General features: G+C 40.1%; 1 protein-coding gene across 6 annotated transcripts in view; it reads left to right on the forward strand.

The window, feature by feature from the left end:
• Positions 1-22637, forward strand: part of tpk1 (thiamin pyrophosphokinase 1) — a 382918-nt gene that overhangs the window by 10256 nt on the left and 350025 nt on the right. For 4 of the 6 annotated variants that reach the window (XM_072253602.1, XM_072253601.1, XM_072253605.1 and 1 more), the window contains one exon: positions 1854-1930. The gene's annotated coding sequence lies outside the window, so the exon portion shown is untranslated. Of the gene's footprint in view, positions 1-453; positions 475-1853; positions 1931-9034; positions 9232-22637 lie in introns of those variants that run through there. The other 2 variants (XM_072253603.1, XM_072253604.1) reach the window with 2 other exon arrangements.

Below are 22637 nucleotides of genomic sequence, written 5' to 3' on the forward strand. Positions count from 1 at the left end.
TGTTATTCAAGTGATCCAAGGCCAAGTGGAGAGCCAGTAAGACTGCATGTGATATAAAGCTGTGGCGGTAAGCAAATTGCAGCAGCTCCGGGCCCCTGCTCTGGCAGGAGTTAATTCTAACAATGCTCAACCTCTCAAAGCACTTTATCACAGTAGATTAGAGTGCTTCCAGGCAATAGTCATTTAGGCAGTTCACCAGTATAATTGATGCCCTTTTGAAGTAGATAGGAAACCTTTCTCTGATTGCAGCAGTGAGAGTTTGAACAGTGCAGCCATTTGGTTAATGTACACCAACAGACCTGATGATAGAAGTCAGATAAGGACTCATTGGTGAGTCGGATCGTTTGAAGTTCAAAGTTCGCATGGCTCTGGTAATGAGAAGTGGCAAAAATATACTTTGGATTAGTGATATTAAGGAAAACTGTTAAAATAGGATGTCCCAGCTTCAGCCACAGACATAACCCTTACCAATGAGTAAGTACAGTTGAAATACTGTATCAAGTCATTTTATTTATAAATACCTGGACACAGCTTGCTTTGTTGTATATTGTGGGTGTGCATGCTGTTTGTTCTAGTTACTGTTGTTTTGCATTATGAAAATATAGAAAAAGTTGCTGTTTATTTGTGACGCCCACCAAGTGAGGGAAGGAATCTAATTTTTATTAAGGGTCTTTTTGTTGGTATTCCATCTTTTATGGCCCGATATCTGGAGGAATGTCAGTTGGATGACCTTGACTTAGCATAATAATAACCAATGCGCACACACAAAATGGTGGAGGGGCTCTTCAGGTCAGACGGCGTCTGCGGAAATGAATGAACAGTTGATGTTTTGGTCCGATTCTTCAGGATGCGAAAGGAAGGGCGAAGATGCCAGAATAAAATGGTGGGGGGAGGGGAAGGAAGCTATCTAGAAGGCGATAGGTGAAGCCAGGTGGGTCGGAGAGATAAAGGGCTGATAGGTGAGGAAGGAATCTGATAGGAGAGGAGAGAGGAAAAGAGATGTGGACCCAGGGAGAGGTGAGAAGAGATAAGAGGCCAGAGTGGGGAATAGAAGAAGCGGGCAGGGGGAGGGAATTTTTCTTTTATCAGAAGGCAAAATCGATATTCATGCCATCAGGTTGGAGGCTACCCAGATGGAATATCAGGTGTCACTCTTCCACTCCTATAGTGGCCTCATCTTGGGCCAACAGAAGGCCATGGACTAACATGTCGGAACAAGAATGAGAATTGGAATTAAAATGTTTGGCTACCGGAAGTTCTGCTTTTGGTGGATGGAGCAGAGATGCTCAACGAAGTGGTCCCCCAATTTTCAATGTAGAGGAGGCCACATTGGGAGCACCGGACACAGTAGATGTCCTCGCAGATTCACAGGTCAGGTATTGCCTCACCTAGAAGGACTTTTGGAGCACTGAATGAAGGTGACGGAGGAGGTGAATGGGCACTTCTGCTGCTTGCAGGAATAAGTGCGGGGAAGGATGAATGGACAAGGGAATCCCGGAGGGAGTGATCCCTGCAGTAAGCGGGGTGGGGGGAGGTAAGGAAATGTTTGGTGGTAGAATCCCTTTAAAGATGGTAGAAATTGCGGAGGATGATGTGTCAGAAGCGGAGGATCATGGGGTGGTAGGTAAGGACAAGAGGAACTCTATCACTGTTAAGGCGGTGTGAAGATGGGGTTCATGTGGATGTTAAGGAAATGAAGGAAAAGTACGTGAGGTCAGCACACTTCCTGCATCTGCAGACTTTATCATGTTTATAATAATAACCAATGTATACTTTCTTATCAATTTGTATATTGGTTAAATTAGTGACAAATAGATTTTAAATCTGTCCTCATTGCCTTTTGAATCTACCAGGTGAAATAATGAAGTCAGACATCTGAGGAATTGAAAGTCCAGTTTGCTGCTGCGTTTGATGTGTTGGAATACAAAAGGTAGGCGTTTGATAATGGTCTTCACCTTGAACCCATGCTTGGGTGATCTTGGCAAATGGTTGCCTGAGGTGTTTGTTGCCATTCTGCTGTAGCCTTTAACAGCACCGAAATGTAAACAGTATGTGACTGGGATTGGAGGAGAATTTGGAAGTAAAATCCAGGGTAGACAAGAATTAATGCTATGAGATCCTGTTAGCTTCATTTGTTTACTGAAGTAAAATCTTTACCATCGAGAAAATGCTATTAACTTTAAGTAGGATTACACTGTTTATTTAAAGAAAAATCTGTTTTTTTCATGGCTTTGACCGTATAATAAAAATAACATCCATCAATCCAAAAAGCATGGCAATGCAGTTTATTAAAAAATCAACATTATATCTTTTGTGCCAAAAACATGGAGACTTGTTTTTGCTCAGAAAAATCTTATTATGTCAAACATTTTAGGGTACAAATCCAGTGCTCAGCATCACCCTTGATGGCCATCCTGTGGATTTCTGTCTGTGGGTTGTAAATAGAAAATATTGCTCAGCTCTCTGCCTTTAATTACTTTTCAAAATGTGCAATTGCACTTGAAAAGAATGCAGCTACATATGTTGCTTTTGTCTGCAACTTTCGTTGTCCTGCCAAGCCTAAATTCAATATATAATAATGCATCATTCATAGAACATAGAACATAGCACACAGCACATTACAGGCCCTTCAGCCCACAATGTTGTGCCAACCATGTAATCTGCTCTAGAAACTGCCTAGGATTTTCATACTGCATAGCCCTCTATTTTTCTAAGTTCCACGTGCCTATCTAAGAGTTTCTTAAAAGACCCTATTGTATCCGTCTCTACCACCTTCACTTGCAGTGCATTCCGCACACCCACCACTCTCTGTGTGAAAAAATTACCTCTGACATCCCCCTTGTGCCTTCTTCTAAGCACCTTAAAACTGTGCCCCCTCGTGTTAGCCATTTCAACCCTGGGAAAAAGCCTCTGGCCATCCACATGATCAATGCCTCTCATCATCTTATACACCTCTATCAGGTCACCTCTCATCCTCTGTTGCTCCAAGGAAAAAAGGCCAAGGTCACTCAACCTGTTCTCATAAGGCATGCTGCCCAGTCCAAGCAACATCCTTATAAATCTCCTCTGAGCTCTTTCTATAGTATCCACATCCTTCCTGTAGTGAGGTGACCAGAACTGAACACAATACCCAAAGTAGGACACAGCGCTCTAAGTAATACTATTGTTTTGTTTTCCTGAGAAAACACGCCAGGAGATTTTGCAGGAACATTCAAAATGTATCATCCCTTAGGCTCCTTACGTATGGCCGCATGTTAGGATTACAGGATATCTCAGCAGCACTATATTCTTCTACAACTAAATCCAGTTGAGCATTTAGTAAATTCCCTTGTTCAAACTTTTCTGCATACCTGTTATAACTTACCTCACATAAAGATCATGGAAGTGATTTTTAAAATTCAATATCTCATATCTTTTAGTAGTGAGTTGTGAATTCCGTAAGGGTAAATTTCTGTTAACTGTGGTGTAGCTTGGAGATTGGTCTGTATCTAGTTTTGAATAAATAGGAGGATTACTTGCCATGCGACATGCCCTCAGAGTGCTTAATTGTTTTTCTATTAGTGATGTTAAGCCAGCATTTATTGCCCATTCTTGGTAGTGAAACTTTCGCCAATGCAACCTGTACAAATTGGTTGGGTTGTACCACAGCAGGGTTGCCAGAGCCGTTGGGAGGGTTTAAACTAATTTGGGAGATCTTAAACTAATTTGGCAGGGGGATGAGAACTGGAGTGATAGGGCTGAGTTATATAAGTCGGCACATAATATAGTGAGTGTGTGAGGAAAAACAGGCAGATAGTAGGGCAAAGTTCCAGTCAATGGGATGAATTGAAGCGTAACGTGTGCAAAATTGAAAAGGGTGACTGAAGGTGTTATATTTGAATGTAGGAAGCATTTTTAGAACAGCTTGTGGTTGAGTGCACTAGGGGAAGGGCAGTTCTGGATTGAGTGCTGTATAATGAACCAGATTTTATTAGGGAGCTTAAAGTAAAGGAACCCTTAGGAGGCAGTGAACATAATATGATAGAATTCACCCTGCACTTTGAGAGGGAGAAGATAAAGTTAGATGTTTCAGTGTTCCAGTAGAGTAAAGGGAATTGAGAGAGGAGCTGTCCAAAGTTGATTGAAAGGGGACACTAGCATGGATGACAGCAGAACAGCAATGGCTTGATTTTCTTGGGCAATTTGGAAGGCACGGGATAGATGCATCCCAAAGATGAAGAAGTATTCTAAAGGGAGGTTGAGGAAAAGAGAGTGCATATAATACCACAAAAATCTGTGGGAAGTTAAAGGATTGTGAAGCTTTTAAAGCCAACTGAAGGAAACTTTATAAAAGTCTCTTGAGAGAAAAGATGAAATATGAAGGTAATAATATCAAAGGGGATACCAAAGGATATTTCAGATATATAAAGAGTAAAAGAGAGGTGAAAGTGGAGACTGGACCGTTGGAAAATAACACTGGACAGATAGTATTGGGAGACAAAGAAATTTCAGCCAAACTTAATAAATATTTTGCTTCAGTGTTCACTGTGGAGGACACCAGGATGCCAGAAATTCATGAGTCGGGGGCAGAAGTGAATGTTGTTGCTATTTCTAAGGAGAAGGTGCTTAGGGACCTGAAAGATCTGGAGGTAGATAAGTCACCTAGATCAGGGGACCTATTCTGGTTGGCTGCCAGTGACCAGTGATGTTTTGCTGGGGTGGTACTTGGACTGCATCTTTTCACATTATATGTCAGTGAATTGGATGATGGAATTGATGGCTTTGTGTCAAGTTTGCAGATGATAAAAAGATAGGTAGAGAGGCTTGTTGTGTTGAGGAAGAGGGAGTCTGCAGAAGGCCTGAAACAGATTGGAAGAATGGGCAAAGAAGTGGCAGATGGAATGTAGTATAGGGAAGTGCATGTTCATGCACTTTGGTAGAAGGAATAAAGATGTAGGCTGTTTTCTAAATGGGGAGAAAATTCAAAAAACAGAAATGGTAAAGGATTTGGGAGTCCTCGGCTAACTTCAGGTTGAGTCAGTGGTAAGGAATGCAAATGCAATGTTAGCATTAATTTGAGAGGACAAGAATATAAAAGCAAGGATATAATGCTGATGCCTTGTAAGGCATTGTTGAGACCATATTTTGACAATTGTGAACAGTTTTCAGCTCCGTATATAGAAGAGGATTGTTGATATTGGAGAGGGTCCAGAGGAGGTTTGTGAGAAAAATTCAGGAATGAAAGAGATAAAATATGAGGAGTGTTTGATGGCTCTGGGCCTGTACTCGCTGGAGGTTAGAAGAATGGTGGGGGCGGGGTAGGGGTATGGGGTGGGATGTGGGATCTCATTGAAATGTATCGAATATTGAAAGGCCTCAATAGAGTGGATGTGGTGAGAAGTTTCCTGTAGTGGGTGAGTCTAGCACCAGAAGGCACAGCCTCTGCACAGAGGGACATGGAACAGAGTTGTGGAGGAATTTCTTTAGCAAGAGAGTGATGAATCTGTGGAATTCATTGCCAGGGATGTCTGTGGAGGCAAAGTCTCAGGGTACATTTCAAGAAAGGGTTGATAGGTTCTTGATTAGTCAAAGGTTGTGGGGAGGAAGCCGGAGAATAGTGTTGAGAGGGATAATAAATAAGCCATGATGGAATGGTGGAGCAGACTTGATGGGCCAAATGGCCTAATTCTTCTCCTATGTCCTATGATATTATAGTCTTATGGGACCAATATACTAACAGGGGGATTTGCTGGTCCTATTGACGCGAGTTGACACCAGTTTGGCAGAATGACAACAACTTCAAAAGGTCATTTGGGAAGGAGAGAAATAGAGTAGAAAAGGGAAGTTAAAAAGATAGTAAGCAAAATAAATAGATGGCAAAAATAAATTCAAGAAGTCAAAGGGTGTTGAAGTACATAAAAATGTTACAGCAAGGTAGGTGAATTAATGGCACAAATAAAAGTAAATAGCTACAGACTATCTCATTGCTATTTTAGAAATACAGTAACAAATGGAACAAAACTGAGTTAAATATTCTCTGATAATTAACATCTTGGGAAACATAACAATAAGGGAAAGGGCATTATTAATAAGGAAGGGGATAAGTCTGGTGGAGGAAAATGATTCTGGCTGGTTAGATTATGTAGAATAGAATCAAATCTGGTCAATCTAAGAAATAATAAAGCGCAGAAAAGCTTGGTAGAACGTATCTGTAGGCCGCTCCACTAAATAACAATTAAATATTCTCTAAAATTAGGAAACATGGGAGGAATTTTTATTGAAGCATGCAATATTCTTAAAGGACTTGATAGGTAAGATACAGGGTAGATGATTCCCGGTGTGTGGACTTCATGACGAGGATCATAGTTTCAGAATAAGAGACAGGCCATTTAGTTCTGAGAAGTGCAGATTTTTTTTTCCTTGGAGTTTGGTGAATCCTTTAGAATTTTCTTCTCTGGTGCAAAGGCTCACTTGTTGGGTTCATTCAGAAGAGAAGTGGTTAATATCCAAACATTTAGGGAATCATGGATTACGTGGTTGGTGTTAGAAAATGGAGCTAAAGAAGAAGATAAGCCATGATCTCAATGAATGGCAGAGTAGACTGGATAGTCCAATAATTCCATTTAATATCAAAGAAACGAATACAATATACATCCTGAAGTTCTTTTTCTTCGCAGACATCCACAGAAACAGAATAGTGCCCCAGAGAATGAGTGAGAGTTTCTAACATTAGAACTCCAAAGCCCCCCCACTCCCCCATCCCATGCACATGCAGCAGCAAAGCAATGACCCTCCCCCACCCCCACCACTTCCACAAAAAAGCACCAACACCTTCCATCCGCCAAGCATGCAATAGTAAGGCCCTTAATGACGACCATGATCTGCTGTGCAACGAAAATTATTTATTTGACAATTTGACTCTCTCTCTCTCTCTCTCCCTAATAATGGGAAAAAGAGGTGTCCCCTTTCACAGCACCAGGGGAGACATAGCAAAACAACTCGTTGATTTAAGATGTTAAAAGTTTATCGTGCTACTTCTTTTCCCCGAGTTCTGTGACCCAAGAATTGGCAACAATCTTGCACCCATCAATGAGAGAGAGAGAGAGAAAAGGAAACTCGCCAATTACACAGCCTCCTACAGCTGATCCGCTGTTCCTGATGTTCCGTTTTCTCCCGCCACGCTTCAATTTGCGTCATCAGCCTAGAATCAGCCTGTCCACAGGGGCATGAAACATTGGAACCTCAAAGGCACGCTCGTTTTCTAGGTCGTGTACTTGGGATATCGGAAGATGGCCAATTGTGAGCCCATGGGAGGGGTCCCACCACAGCAATGAACCAAAGTCTGAGTGTAATTCCAGGTCAGGGTCTTCAACAGAACCCCATCCACCTTGAAAGGGAAAGGGAGAGACATCAGCTAGCTAAGTCGACTCAGGCCGAGAGATCCAGCGTCAGGCATGATGACGGACTCTCCACTTCTCCCTCTCCCTCATCAGTATGTTCAGTTCATCTACAATAGCCGCGCCACTGTCTTGTAGGAGCGTGTTGACCAGAGTCTTGGGAGGGCGCCCAGGGTCCATCCTCCCATGCTTGGGCTCCCATATGACGACTAGGCTGGCAGGTAGCTCGGGGTGGCGTAGACAGTGCCCCGCTAGTTGCAGTCTTCTCGCCTAGATTTTAGTGGTAAGCATCGGTAGGTTGTCATAGGGCTCGACACTCGTCATGTGCTGTTGCCAACTCACGTCAAGAGCCACCCGGAGCATTCATGTATAGCAACCATCTAGAGACTTTCGCATAGTCTTGGTGAGTGTCCACACCTCGCATCCGTACGTGAGAATGGACTCTATGACTGCTATGAAGATCTTCTTTTTAAGCCCTCTGGTCAGGTTCGGCTTCCAGATTTCCTTCATGTCGTTCATAGCCCTCCACGCCAGCGCCTTCCGTATCTTTATGTCCTTCTCCGAACTCATCATTCTTGACCCGAGGTATTTGAAGTCAAAGACTTTCTTAATGGTATCACCATCCGCCTCTTGCCTTGATGCACAGAGTTGGCATCACAGGCAAGCAGCTACGAGATCTCCATCCTGGGGATCCAAGAACACCGTCATGTATACCCTGACAAAGAGATAAGGTTCACAGAGGTAGAGGGGATGCACCTCATCACCTCGTCCGCGTGGAGAGAGCCGACTACGATGTCAGCACAAGGTGGAGTAGGGCTGATGTTGAGCCGCAAGGTGAAGAAGGCACTGAGGGGCGTAGTCTCAGTCAGTGACAGAATCCTTACTGTGGAATTCAACGGAAACCCGGCGACCTCTGTCATCATCACAACTGCAGCGAGGAGAAGGAGGTGGAGGCCTTCTACAGTGAACTTCACGAAGCTGTATCACCAGACGGAGAGATTTCAAAGGTAAAAATTAAGCTGTTTTTGTAGATGAATGCAAAGGTGTTGCAATTTATCGTCATCATGACACTGCCTCCGCCTGCATCAACTCCAAATGGCCTCTTCGTTCTGTTTAATTTTGTGTGGATGTCATTAATACACCTAAAGCGCATAGCAAATTAGTTTTTGTGAAGCAAGATAGGGAGCTCCACTACTTGGATCCCAGAATAATAAAGGAATAGTGTAATGTAACTTACCGTACACATGCTTCCTTGACTTTGGTTGGTAGAAGCCGGGGGTTTGGACTCATGTTAAAACAACACATGATACACACTGGCTCTCAATACTACTAATATTTAAGATGGTGTGTGGGGTTTCATCAAGTGAGCTACTTCTCCGTTCAAAAAGTAGGCTGTATCCTTTGGTCTTACACTCTCCCTCCATAGGAAACACCTCTCCACATCCACTCTATCAAGGTGTTTCACCATTTGATAGGCTTCATTGAGGTCACCCCTTATTCTTCTGAATTCCAGTGATTACAGGCTGTTAGAATACCTTTCCATTACTGATGTCAGGCTCACCGGCCTATCATTTTCTGGTTTATTTTTAGAGCCTTTCTTAAACAGCGGAACAGCGTCGGCTATCCTCCAATCCTCTGGTAGCTCAGCTGTCGCAATGGATGATTTAAATATCTCTGTTAGGACTGTTTAGCACTTGTCTCCTGCAGGGTCTGATGGAACACCTTGTCAGGCCTTGGGGATTTATCTATTCTAATTTACCTCAGGACAACAAATGCCCCTCCTCTGTAATCTGTATATGGTCCATGCAGTTGATGCCACTTTGCCTCACTTCTGTAGATTCTGTCTGTCTCCTGAGTAAGTACAAATGCAATTTTTTAAAATACTAATCAAAAATTAACAGTAAACACCTTGAACCTTGAACAGTTTCTACTGCTGTGCAGTGTTCAGCAGAAAGCATCCTGAAAATGGATAATGAATATCCATAATAGCAGTTCCAACAGAGATATTTCTGGTTAACCATTGAACTATTTCAATGCTTGTCTTTGATCCTGAGTCGTTTACTATTATAGTGCCTGTTTCATCATTGTGAATAGTTTGCTCTGTTGCATGAGTTTGAGTCTCTTCTGACATCTCTCCTGAAAGACTGTAGAAACCCGCTTGTCCATTTTTTTTTAGCACTCTATAATAATACTTTAGGGTTTGTAAGGTTCACTCTGAAAGATAAATGTTCCTGAGGTGGAAAAGCTTCCTGATCTGTGGCCTTCCTCCTTTTCCCATCTCCCTTTACTTGCAGATTGACTTGCTGTCGCTAAGGTTGTCTTGCCTTCCCAGTTATGGCATACTCAAAGAAGAGTAGGTATTCATTTGCCAGTTTCCATTCTCACAGATGTGGCCTGATCTGCTGAGTGTTTCCAGCATTTTCTGTTTTTGTTTTAGCTTTTTATATTGATTTTCATTATTTGATGATATGACTTGCTCTATTGCTGCATATCTGGGCAATGTGAGATCTTGTCACCATATCATAATGTGCATTTCCACATAGAGCATCTAAATGGAACCAGTTCACATCCCAGAGTGTAGAAATATGCTTAATTTTACTACCAACGATCTATAAAGAACAAGGAATTATGTCTCATCCCATTCTCCTGGAAATGTCATGAAAATCTTGAACCACTAATTGAGTATTAGAGTATTGTGCATCTGACATCCTCAAAGGTTGCTGTAGTGCAGCTTTGAAATGCATAAAATTAGCTTGGTTAGTGATAGAATTATAGCTCTAGAACGGATACGTTGGAAAATGCTTCCGTGACAAACTATCAACTGTAAGGACTGAGAGAGAAAGGAAAAAAAAATTCTACATGAAGATAATCAAAACTGCAAAGAAAACCTCTGGGAAGTTAAACACAGAAGTCAGCATTTGCTAATTCTACAAAGTTTAAAAAACTTGAGAAACGGTCACATATTTCATAATGTGGGATCGGCGCTTGTCAGATAAACTGATTTTTATGTTGCTAATTGAAGTCCAAGCACTATTTTACTTTCTGGATTTCTGTCATCTCAATACTTAACAATTCTTGCAACTTTGTGTCTTTTTTTTAAAAAAGGTTGTTTTGTCTCAGAAGTTTGTGACATCTGCAGAAAATAGTTTCAAAGTAATTTTTAACTTTCTCAGTTTGACTTTGATCTCTAAAGTCCTTCGTCCATGAAGAATTCAAGGAAAAGAAATAAGATTAATGCATGGTGTCAGACATACTTCTGCTTGGTATGGTTTTCATATTGGACATGCCTCAGTGAAGAACATGATAGCTAATTGATCCAGCTGCATTAAAGGAGAGGGCAAGAAGACATGCCTGGATGAATTTAAAAAATAAGTTAGGGTGTTACGGTTATGAACGTTCAGAGGCGGTCCTTAATAAGAAATTCACTTTTCTTTGGTTGGTGGTCTAATGAGGGAAAATAAAGCAGGTAGCAACCAGTAAGGTACTTCAACACAGAATAATGAAATTTTTTTTGTCTATATAGAGAATATATTTGTCTACAGTTTTATTACTGTTAATTCAATTTCCTCCTTTTGATAAAGTTTTGGGAGGGGGTATAACAGACAAATGAGAAGTATTACAGCTGATAACTTGAATTCTTAATGACCATATTGCTGGGTCAATGGTCTTGTAGTAATGAGGAGCTTTAAATAAATTTATTAGTACAGAAATTATTCTAGAGAAATTAAGGGAACTAAAAGCTGACAGATCTCCTGGAATTGATGGCATATATGTAGGGTTTTAAAATGACGTGACTACAGAAACTGAGTTTGTGTTTGAGTTCCCTGCATGATACGATGGTCTCTGCAAATTGTAGTGATATCAAGCTGTTGTTCAAGAGAATAGAGATGGAAAAACATGACTTGAGAACAGTTTGTCTGCTATCTGTGCAAACATAAATGCCATTTATAATTAGGTATGTGTTTACACAATGCAGAGAATTATTTTATAGGGCAGAAGTAGCATAGAATTAAGAATATAAAATGGTATTGGACAAATCATTTGGAGTATTAGGAGGATTTTATTTGCAGCATAGATTAAGGAAACAATATATGGTGTTTATTTTTTAAATATTTGGCAATGTTGTATTAAATAAAAGAGGAAGTAGGTTTGGAGATGGCAAAAAACATAGATTGTGGGTTAGTTTAAGGATCAGAACAGGAATAAGCCATTTTCAGGTTGGTAGCATATTACTGTTGAGATGTCATAAAGTTACCATGATAACTGGGATAAGAAGGCCAAGTGCAATATACCAGAGGATTAACCTAAGTTGGAAAGTTTAGTGAGGAAGCTGCAAAGAGCCTGCAAATGCAAATCGTTAATGAGTGTTAAAGAATGTACTGATGAAATATAGTTCAGAGAATGGTGGAATCCACTTCAGTTGGAAACATAGAGGACTAGGGTATGTTTACATATTGAAGGAGTGAGAATGGTTGACACTCAGAGGCCCTGGATGAATAGACAAGAATCAAAAAGTTAACATGGCAGATTCATGGGAAAACAGATTTCAGTGTCTCAACTAAGGAGCTGTTTATTGACTATTGGAGGAAGAAGCTGGAGGTCCATGAGCCAGTTCTCATTAGGTGAGTGGAATTGGAGTTGGAGCAGGTCAGTGACTTTAAATTCCTTGGCATCCTGGGATCATCACAAAGAAGGCATAACAGCACCTTTGTTTTTTTAGAAGTCTATGTAGATTCTGCATGTAATCTAAAGCTTTGACTAACTTCTATGGACGCACAGTGGTGAGTATACTGACTGGTTATATCATGGTACAGAAACACCAATTCCCAGAAATGGATGTCTACAAAAAGTGGTGGATATGGCCTAGTCCATCATCGAGCACAGTTACATGCAGCACTGCCACAAGATAGCAGTATCCAAAATCAAGGACCTCCATTACCCAGGCCATGCTCTCTTCTTGCTACTACCATCAAGCAGGAGGTACAGGTCTTATACCACCAGGTTCAGGCACAATTACTACCCTACAACCATCAGGCTCCTGAACTAGCGTGGATAACTTCACTCACCTCAATGCAGCACTGACTCAATAACCCATAGACTCACTTCCAAGGATTCTGCGACTGATGTTCTCAGTATTATTCATTGACTTTTCTTTATTCCCATGATTCCCTTTCTTTTGCACTTTGGCTTTTGTCAGTGTTTATTTATGTATAGTTTTTCATAAATTTTATCGTATTTTTTATCTTCCTGTAAATGCCTGCAAGAAAAAAGATTCTCAAGATAGTATATGGTGACAGATACTTACTTTGATAATAAATTAACTTTGACCTTATGACAGCCTTTATTCAAAATGGTTTTAGATCTCCACTTCACATTAGGCAGCCTCATAGGATGAGAATAAATTCATTCCACAGTTGTTTTGTGTGGCTGAGGGGTTCTCTTTGAGACTTTGCCACTGCAGTGGCAGGTGGTGCTCGATGGTGCACTGGATGCTTATGATAAGTCTGATAATCCGCTGTATTCAGGGGTGCAGTGGTAGCTGGAGCACTCTGAAACGTGTTTGGCACATCTTTAAGAAAAAAGCCGAAATAAACAAGCTAATTAATTAGGTGCCGCCCAGAGTGATTTGAGTCTCTCAGAAACTGCTGATCTCCTGGGAGTTTTACACACACCATACTCTGGAGTTTACAAAGAATGGTGCCAAAAACAAACAAAAAAAATAATCTAGCGAGTGGACTTAACACAATGTTTTCGCTCACGGAACAGCCACTCGCTGGATTTTTTTTTGTTTTTGACACCATTCTTTGTAAACTCTTTGTAATTAAACACCATTCTTTGTAATTTCTTCCTCCTCCCTTTTTCTGTCTTTTTCCATTCCCCATTCTGGCTACCCTCTTACCCTTCTCCTCACCTGCCCATTACTTCAGCTCCTCCTCCTCTTCCATGGTCCTTTTAGATTCCTCCTTCTTCGGCCCGTTGCTTTTTCCACCTACTCCTGCCTAGCATCTTACTTCCTCTCCATCACCTTCTCTGGTCAGCTTTTACTCCTTCCCTTCCCCCCACCCCCCATCACCTTATTCTGGCTTCTAGCCCTTTCTGGTACCCATGAAGAGGCTCAGCCCAAAATAATCACTGCTTGTTCCTCTCCATAGATGTTCTCTAACTTACTCAGTTCCTCCTACATTTTGTGTGGGTTGTTAACTCAAATGGCCTGTAAATTTATGTTGCTATCCTTTTTATAAACCATGGTACAACATTAGTAATCTTCTAACTCTCCAAATTAGTAAGGATTGAAAAACGTTGGTCAGAGTCTTTGCGATTTCCTGCTTTGTTTTTACCTTGGATACGTTTCACCCTGACCTATGATTTATCCACTTTCAAAGAAATTCAACCTTCTAATATTTCATCATTTACTACATTTATCCTGGGCAATGCTTCAAACATCCTCCTTATTTACAATATTGTTATGACTACCTTTTCGGTACCAAATGGACCCTACTCTTTCCTTAATCACTGGTTCTTTATATACTTATAAAACATCTTGGAAACATGCTGTAAATGTAGGAAACCTGGAGCTACAAACAATTTGCTGAAGTAACTCAGCAGGTTGAGCAGCATCTTGTTGGGGTAAGAAATCGTCAACTTTTTCGGGTTGAAACAACGCATCTTCAAATTATAGATTCATAGAAAAGTATTTCTCTTGAAAAGTTGAAATTGAGCTCACATGCACCACTTGCGCTGGCAGCTCATTCCACACCTTCACGACGCTCTAAGTGAAGAGGTTTCCCCTCATGTTCCCCTTAAACTTTTCATCTTTCACCCTTAACCTAGTTGTAGTCCCACCCTGCCTCAGTGGAAAAAGCCTGCTTACATTTACCCTATCTATACCCCTCATAATTTTGTATACCTCTATAAATATCTCGGCCTTTTTTCTTTGAAGCGACGGAGGATGAGAGGTGACTTGATAGAGGTGTATAAGATGATTGTCGTGTGGACAATCAGAGGCTTTTTCCCGGGGCTGAAATGGCTAACGGAGAGAGCACAGTTTTAAGGTGCTTGGAAGTAGGTACAGAGGAGATGTTCAGGGTAAGTTTTTTACGCAGAGAGTGGTGAGTGCGTGGAATAGGCTGCCGGCGACGGTGGTGGAGGCGGATACGATAGGGTCTTTTAAGAGACTGGACAGTTACATGGATCTCAGAAAAATAGAGGGCTATGGGTAAGCCTAGTTAATTTCTGAGGTAAGGACATGTTCAGCACAGTTTTTTGGGCTGAAGGGCCTGTATTGTGCTGTAGGCTTTCTATGTTCCATGTTTCTAAAACCTCCCATCAGTCTTCTGTGTTCCAAGGAATAAAGTCCTAACCTTCAGTCCCAGCAAAATTTTTGTAAATTTTCTCTGCAGTCTTTCAACCATTTTTACATCTTTCCTGTAGGTAGGTGACCAAAACTGCACACAATGCTCCAAATTAGGCCTCACCAACATCTTATACAACTTGAACATAACATCCGATCTCCTATACTCAATACTTTGATTTATGAAGGCCAATGTACCAAAAGCATCCTTTACGACCCTATCTACCTGTCTACCTTGTGTTTGATGTTACTTAAAAATTTTTTTTATACTCTGCTTTCCTAATTTTCCAGTATTTTCACTCCTACACTTTCATTACTCTTTTAAGTTTACTACTCTATTTTAGTTCTTGCTACTGGACATAAACTTTTTTTATTGCCTCATCTTGCCCTCTGTGTACACTGTCATTTATTACTTATGGATATTTCAGTCCCGTTTTTTTTTACGTTATGGAACATTTTTATCTGGAAATCTTTAACTCCCCCCTCTTGAATGCCTTCTATTGCTCTGACACTGATTTGCCTTCAAGTAACTGATAACAGCTTATTTTGATGAATCATTTCTTAGACAAGAAAAGTTAACCTTTCTCCCAATTTGGAAACTTTACTCTTATTTTGTTATTTACTTTTTCCGTAACTATGGTAATTCTATGTGAAAGATCAATCTCACCAAGTGCTCACCTACTGATGCTCCTTTCACCTGCCTCGCTTTGTTCCCTGAAACTAGATGCAGAATTGCCATTTTCCCCCTTCACTTATGAAATTACAATATACCAGATAATGATCTACTAAGAGTGAGTTTGCAATTCTCCGTCTTCTGTACCTTTTAACACAGATTGTATCCCAATTAATATTAGGTAAATAAAAATCTTTCACCATTACTTCTCAAAAGTGTTTTTGCACTTTTCAGAAGCTTACATACAGATGTGCACTTCTAGTTCCCTCAGACTGTTTGAAAATCTATAGTTTTCTTCTAACAGTGTGAATATCACATTTTTGTTCTTGAGTTTAGCTCAGAATTAAGGATCTTTCTAAAATAACTTCCTTTATCATAGTGATTCTCTCGCCAGTGTTGTTTATACTCTCTGGGTATGCTGCATTGGTGAGTACAGTGGAAACAATTTATTGGAGATAATGGAACCACATGAAAGGAGGGTGGTGTGTGTGGTCAATACAAGCAGCCCCCCAGTTACACATTGGCGTTCCCTCGACAGCTACATGCACTAATGATTGCTCCGAGGAGGACATTTTTACATGCTCCAAAAACTGTGCGGCACTTTCCTAAATTTTTGTTTGTAACGTAAATACAAAAAAAAATTAGAATGAAAATTTTAAAATCACATACTTTTGATTTTACATATGAATTGAAGGGTATAATGAAATACGGTATGACAAAGAAAATCTTTCATGTTTCATAAACTTTTTCTTGTCTTTATTATAAATCAGAATTAGAATCAGGTTTGATATCACCAGCAGATGTTGTGAAATTTGTTAACTTTGCAGCAGGAGTACAATCCAATACTTGAAAAATACAGAAAATATACTGAATTATATTAAGTACAAACACGAGGAAATCTGCAGGTGCTGGAATTTCAAGCAACACACATAAAAGTTGCTGGTGAATGCAGCAGGCCAGGCAGCACCTCTAGGAAGAGGTACAGTTGACGTTTTGAGCCGAGACCCTTCATCCTGACGAAGAGTCTCGGCCCGAAACGTTGACTGCACCTCTTCCTAGAAATGCCGCCTGGCCTACTGCTTTCACTAGCAACTTTGATGTGTGTTGCTTATAGTAAGTACAATATATGTACATTAAATCATTAAGTTGAAACAGGTAGTACAAAAAACAGAAATAAATTAAGAAGTGTTGAGGTTCAATGTCCATTTAGGAATGGGATGGCAGAGGGAAAGAATCAGTTCCTGAATCACTGAGTGTGTACCTCAGGCTTCTGTATCTTCTTCCTGATGGTAGCAATGAGAGGAGGGCATGTCCTGGGTGGTGGGGGTCCTTAATGATGGACGCTGCCTCTCTGAGGCACCGCTCCTTGGATACTGTGGAGGCTAGTACCCATGATGGAGCTGACTAATTTTACAACTTCCTGCAACTTACTTTGATCCTGTGCAATTGTGTACGTCCCCCCCCCCCCCACCCCGCCGGGCTCATACCAGACGGTGATGCAGCCTATCAGAATGCTCGCCATGGTTCTTCAGTAGGGGTTTGTGTTTTAGGTGACAAACCAAATTTCTTCAGACTCTGAATGAAATATAGCTTCTGTCTTGCCTTCTTTATAGCTGCATCAATATGTCGCGACTAGGTTAAGCTCTCAGAGATAATGACATGCAGGAACTTGAAATTGCTCACTCTCTGATCCCTCTATGAGGATTGGTTTGTGTTCCCTCATTCTACCTTTTCTGAAGTCCAATATCAGCTCTTTGGTCTTATTAATGTTGAGTGTGAGATTGTTGCTATGGCACCACTCAACTAGCTCGTATATCTCACTCCTGTACACCCTCTCGTCACCATTTGGGATTCTGCCAACAATGGTTGTATCATCAGCAAATTTATAGATGGCATTTGAGCTATGCCTAGCCACACAGTCATGGGTGTAGAGACAGTAGAGCGGTGGGCTAAGTACACACCCCTGTCGTGCGCCAGTGTTGATTGTCAGCAAGGTGGAGCTGTTATTTCCAATCTGCACAGATTGTAGTCTTCCGGTTAGGAAGTCAAGGATCCAGTTGTTTATAAACACTGTACAGGTTAATTTTGCATCCAGATGAAAGATACGTCTTAATCCTCATTAGATCATCTAAATGTTCCTGTTCTAGTCAGTTTCTGGATTACATTTAATTGAATTCATGATACTGAATCCATGTTTGCAGTCTGCATGAAAAGCTTGAAGTGTTCCAACAATGTCAACAGGAATTGACAGTCTTTCATGTTCTTAGTTTCCAAGCACGTAGTTAAATATATCAATTTACATTTTAATTGAACCAGCTGTAACTTTCTCAGAAATTTACGAATTTGAAAGCGCAGTATTGCTGCGTTATTTTTGAGGCAACTCTTTTGTCATAGATCGTAACAGATAGCTGAGTGTTTTTTGTCAGTCATACAACATTCTCTTTTTCAGGTTCAAGATTGGTTGTGTTTGAGGTAGCAACAGAGTCAAATGCTTGCCATTCTCTTAACTCATCATCAAGAAATCTGTACACTGACCATAAATTGTTAAGTTTTGCTTTTGCATACAGCACTGCTTCAAATGTATGCAAACAGATTTTCTGAAGAAGTTTACAAAGGGATGCCAGATCTTTTAAAACGTCAGTAAGGGCAGTAAATGCTGCTTCATATTGTGGATTGGTCAAAACCTTCAGGCACTATTTGATGATTGGATTGTTGCATTCATTAACTTGCTCTTTGTAATACTGGAGAAAAACTTCATAATTCCTCATTAAACCAGCAATGGCAACATGTCTTGATAGCCATCTTACTTCGTTTAGTTCTGGAAGTGACATAATATCACATTCTGTGACAGTATCGAATTCTTCTAGCTTTCTTTTTTAAATCGATCATCTGCTGAACATTGTATACATTGTTCGTAGCAGTGTGTCTTTGTCCTACATAACTGATAGTTTTTTCCTATTTGTCGTCTAATCCCAGGTCATCCTTGTGTGCAGTGCAATGTTGCTCAGACAGATGCTTTATTTCTCAGTGAAGAATTGCTGCCACACCATTATTCTTTCCCAGCACAAAATCACCATCTTCTGAGTATCGAGATTGTTGCTGATATAAAACTGTTTTATTGCTTCTACAATAGTAATACTATCACATGCAGTTAGTTTCAAAATACACACAAACATTTCATTTTCCATTGAAACTTAAAATACGAAATAAACTTTTTCTGAACAAAAATGTCTGTATTTTCATCAGCAATTAGTGTATGGAGAGCTGATTTCTGCAATTCTTCCATTATCTGTTTCTGAAATATAAAACTGATGCACTCAGCAAATTCAAACACATAGTTCTTGCTGCACCAACTCTCTGATATACTTACATATTTGGTCACATGCATGAATTTCTTGCACAGAATGCATAGAAACATTGATTTTAACTGCTAAGATAATGTTATCAATTACCACTTCAACCATTTCAGAGTTAGGCTTTATTTCATGCATCTAGTTTCATTCTTGCTTCAAGCTCTCTTGGAGTTTCTGTTAACCTGCACAAAATTCCACATTTCTTCTGCTTGCGTAATCTGGTAACTACATACATCTATCTGTATGAATTAGTTTTAAGTAATTGAACTTTTAAGTAATTTCTTCCTATTTTTTGTACAACTACTAAAGTCACATCCAACTTTCACTTCTGCACAAATCAACATCAGCCGTATCTTAATATGTAAAAATATTGCCGTTGCTCTTTGTTTTGGTGGGAAGATGGTCGTTCAGTAGCTATGAGTTGCAAAAGCAATTTGCCTTAAATTTTGTACAAGCTTTGTTATTCAAAGCACTTAACCTTTTTTTTCGGTCAAAACCTCAGGCAGTATTTGCCTTCCGACATCCTTAGGATACTAAAAATAATAATAGTCATTATTTGTGAATACTAAAAATTGAAATTATTTGAAAAATTTAACATGGTAAATCAAAAAATGTCTAATTTTAAGAAAATAACCATCATGCAAACAATTTTATTGAAGCAGATTTTTACCTTGTTCTAACTTTTTAGTTTAAAATGTTTTATTAGATTATGTTTTTCTTTTTGAAAGATTACATACCAATAAAGTCAATAAAGCCAGTGGTTGTGTCGCAACTACGGTCTGTTTGGTCAGTTTGCAGATTTCAAAATGTGCTTGAAAGCTAAGAAATTTTAAGATAATTTTAATTTCAAATGGTTTGGCAAGATAATCACCAATATTTCATGTTTTATTGTTTGTAATGGTATTTGGGGCAAGTATTCAGAAAGTTTAATTCTCTATTGAATTTGCGTAGTTCGAAGCATGATGGATTAAAAAATAAATATATGGATAACTCTCAAAACGAACACCTTTAAACAAAGGAAAAGAGTTAATATTTAAAGTCAAAGCCCTTTCTAGCATCTACAGTCTTCTGTTTTTGCAATTGTTGGAACTATAGTGGTTTACCAACTTGCTGATACTTTTTTGGAATTTGATTTCTGATATTTTCTCCAACTGGCCTTGTTGCCACTTCTGTAACAGATCTTACATTAATTACCATGTGCAATAAGCTGTATCTACTTCATCTTTAACTAAGCAATATCAGAATTCAGTGTTCATCAGGCAACTTTCACTCAGTACACTCAATGTAGGGTAAGATTTTATTTTTGAACATTAAGCAAGACGCGCACATTACCAAACTACGAGCAGTAATGATAAATGCTGAAATTCTGAAAGAGAAAGAATAATGTGGGATATGTGAAGCAGGTCGGGGAGCATTTGTGAAGAGAGAAACAAAATATTGTCTCAGGTTGCTGACCTTTCTTCAGAATCGTTCCTGATGTTAAACTTTTCCAAAACACTACTCCTCTGGCAATCAAAGTCTGCACTGCACATTTCAAGTGTCAATGCTGCTATTTTGTAATTCTACAACACTCTTCTGTTATCTGTATTTTTATTTGTGATGGCTTCTCAGTCAGCCTGTAGCTGGAGCTGAGTACAGACATTGAGAAATATCTGCGATTATGCTAGGCCCAAGACCATCTGGGTTACAGGCAAGTGGTGGCTGATGTTTCTGATAGACTGTTATAGGACTCTAACAACAGGAGTTCTGCAGATGCTGGAAATTCAAGCAACACACATCAAAGTTGCTGGTGAATGCAGCAGGCCAGGCAGCATCTGTAGGAAGAGGTGCAGTCGACGTTTCAGGCCGAGACCCTTCATCAGGACTGATGAAGGGTCTCGGCCTGAAACGTCGACTGCACCTCTTCCTACAGATGCTGCCTGGCCTGCTGCGTTCACCAGCAACTTTGATGTTTGTTGTTATAGGACTCTGGTTTGTTGCAATGAAAGGCAATGTTAAGTCATTCCCAATAAATGATTGTACACATAGCTTTAAAGATGCATCATTACAGTTATCTGCAGCTGAAGAAATACTCCAGTTATGTCAGATTTTCCTTGTAATTCTGTCAAGTAGTCACTTAGGTTTTTACAGTGTATTTGTGCACCTGCCTCTCCACAACAGAAATATCATCAGTATGTATATACAAGCCTTCATATTTTCTCAGCAATGTGTTCATATGCCTTCAGAGTTATTTTTATGTTAAGTGGACCTCATTTTTTTAATGTGCAAATTTGTTGTCAAGAAACTTGTACAAATATTTTTGCCCTTTATAAACATATTGAGTATATTTTTTCTCTCTAAAATTGCACTGTTGGTAGGAGACTTGGGGGTGGTTTTGCAATTCCAGCTAAAAGGGTGTTTTGGAAATGTTCATTACCAGTTATCGAGCTAACTCATTTGTTCGCCTGATTTCTGATTTTTTTTCCACAGGATGTAGGTGTTGCTGGCATGATCAGTATTACCCTTAATTATTCATGATGTGGAGTGGGTGATGCTGCAGTCTATTTCATGATAAGGCGTGGTGTAAGTGGAGTTGGATGTTTTCAGGACACAGCAAACAGCTTATTTCTGAGATGGCAGAGGGAAAGAATTCCCTCAGGCAAGGCAGTGTTACAGTCCTCACATTTCACTCATTGACCCACAATGGCTGGAACTATCTTGTGTGGTTGGATGAAGGAATGCAGAGTTTTAAGTCGAAGAGAGGCTGAGAGAGAGGGATAGGACAACTGATGTTGAGGTAACGTTGAGGTTGCTGTGGTGACATGCTGTTGATGACACCTTCTCGTTATAGATTAATAAAGGGAGGAAAGGAAAGAGAAAAGAACCAAAGAACCATTTAAGAGCGCTGAAATGTAGGTGAGGGATTTAGATCAGCAGTCCCCAACCACCAGGCCACGGACCGGTACCAGGCCGCAAGGAAACGATATGATTTGGCGATAGGAGTCAGCTGCACCTTTCCTCATTCCTGGACTTATTTCCCGGCATAATTTACATATTACTATTTAATTATTTATAGTTTTATTACTATTTAATTATTTATGGTGCAACTGTAACGGAAACCAATTCCCCACCCCCGGATCAATAAAGTATGACTGTGACATTCCCTGTCACGGCCACTGTTGAGCTTGAACACACGCGAGGTCATTACGCACGCGTCATCCAAGTCAGCGCGGGAAGGAGATCAATGACGGCGGGCTGAAAAGCATGTTTGACATAACATCTCTGCCGGCATTCTGGATCAAAGTCAAAGCTAAATATCCTGAGATAGCCACGAAAGCACTGAAAACATTGCTTCCATCTCTAACATATCTCTGCAATGAATGCAACGAAAACTAAATTGCGGAATAGACTGGACATAAGGAACCTCCTTCGAGTATCGCTGTCTCCCATCACCCCTCAATAGGACCATCTTGTTGCAGAGAAACAAGCCCAGGGCTCCCACTGATTCAGTGATACTGGTGTTCATATTGATTTCATATTGATCAAATGATTTTATATGTTCATACGGGGAAAATATGTGCTGTGTGTTTAATATCCAAACGTTACTTAAAATGTTATGATGCTATTGACTTATATAACCATATAACAATTACAGCATGGAAACAGGCCATCTCGGCCCTTCTAGTCCACTACTCCCACCTAGTCCCACTGACCTGCACTTAGCCCATAACCCTCCATTCCTTTCCTGTCCATATACCTATCCAATTTTTCTTTAAATGATAATATCGAACCTGCCTCTACCACTCCTACTGGAAGTTCGTTCAACACATACTTCAAGCTCCCCTGTCCTCCCCTGATAATTGACTTATCACTATATTCATGCGAGGAAAATATGCGCTGTGTGT

Source organism: Mobula birostris, chromosome 3 (genome assembly GCF_030028105.1).
Source record: "Mobula birostris isolate sMobBir1 chromosome 3, sMobBir1.hap1, whole genome shotgun sequence".
Classification (NCBI taxonomy): Eukaryota; Metazoa; Chordata; class Chondrichthyes; order Myliobatiformes; family Myliobatidae; genus Mobula; species Mobula birostris.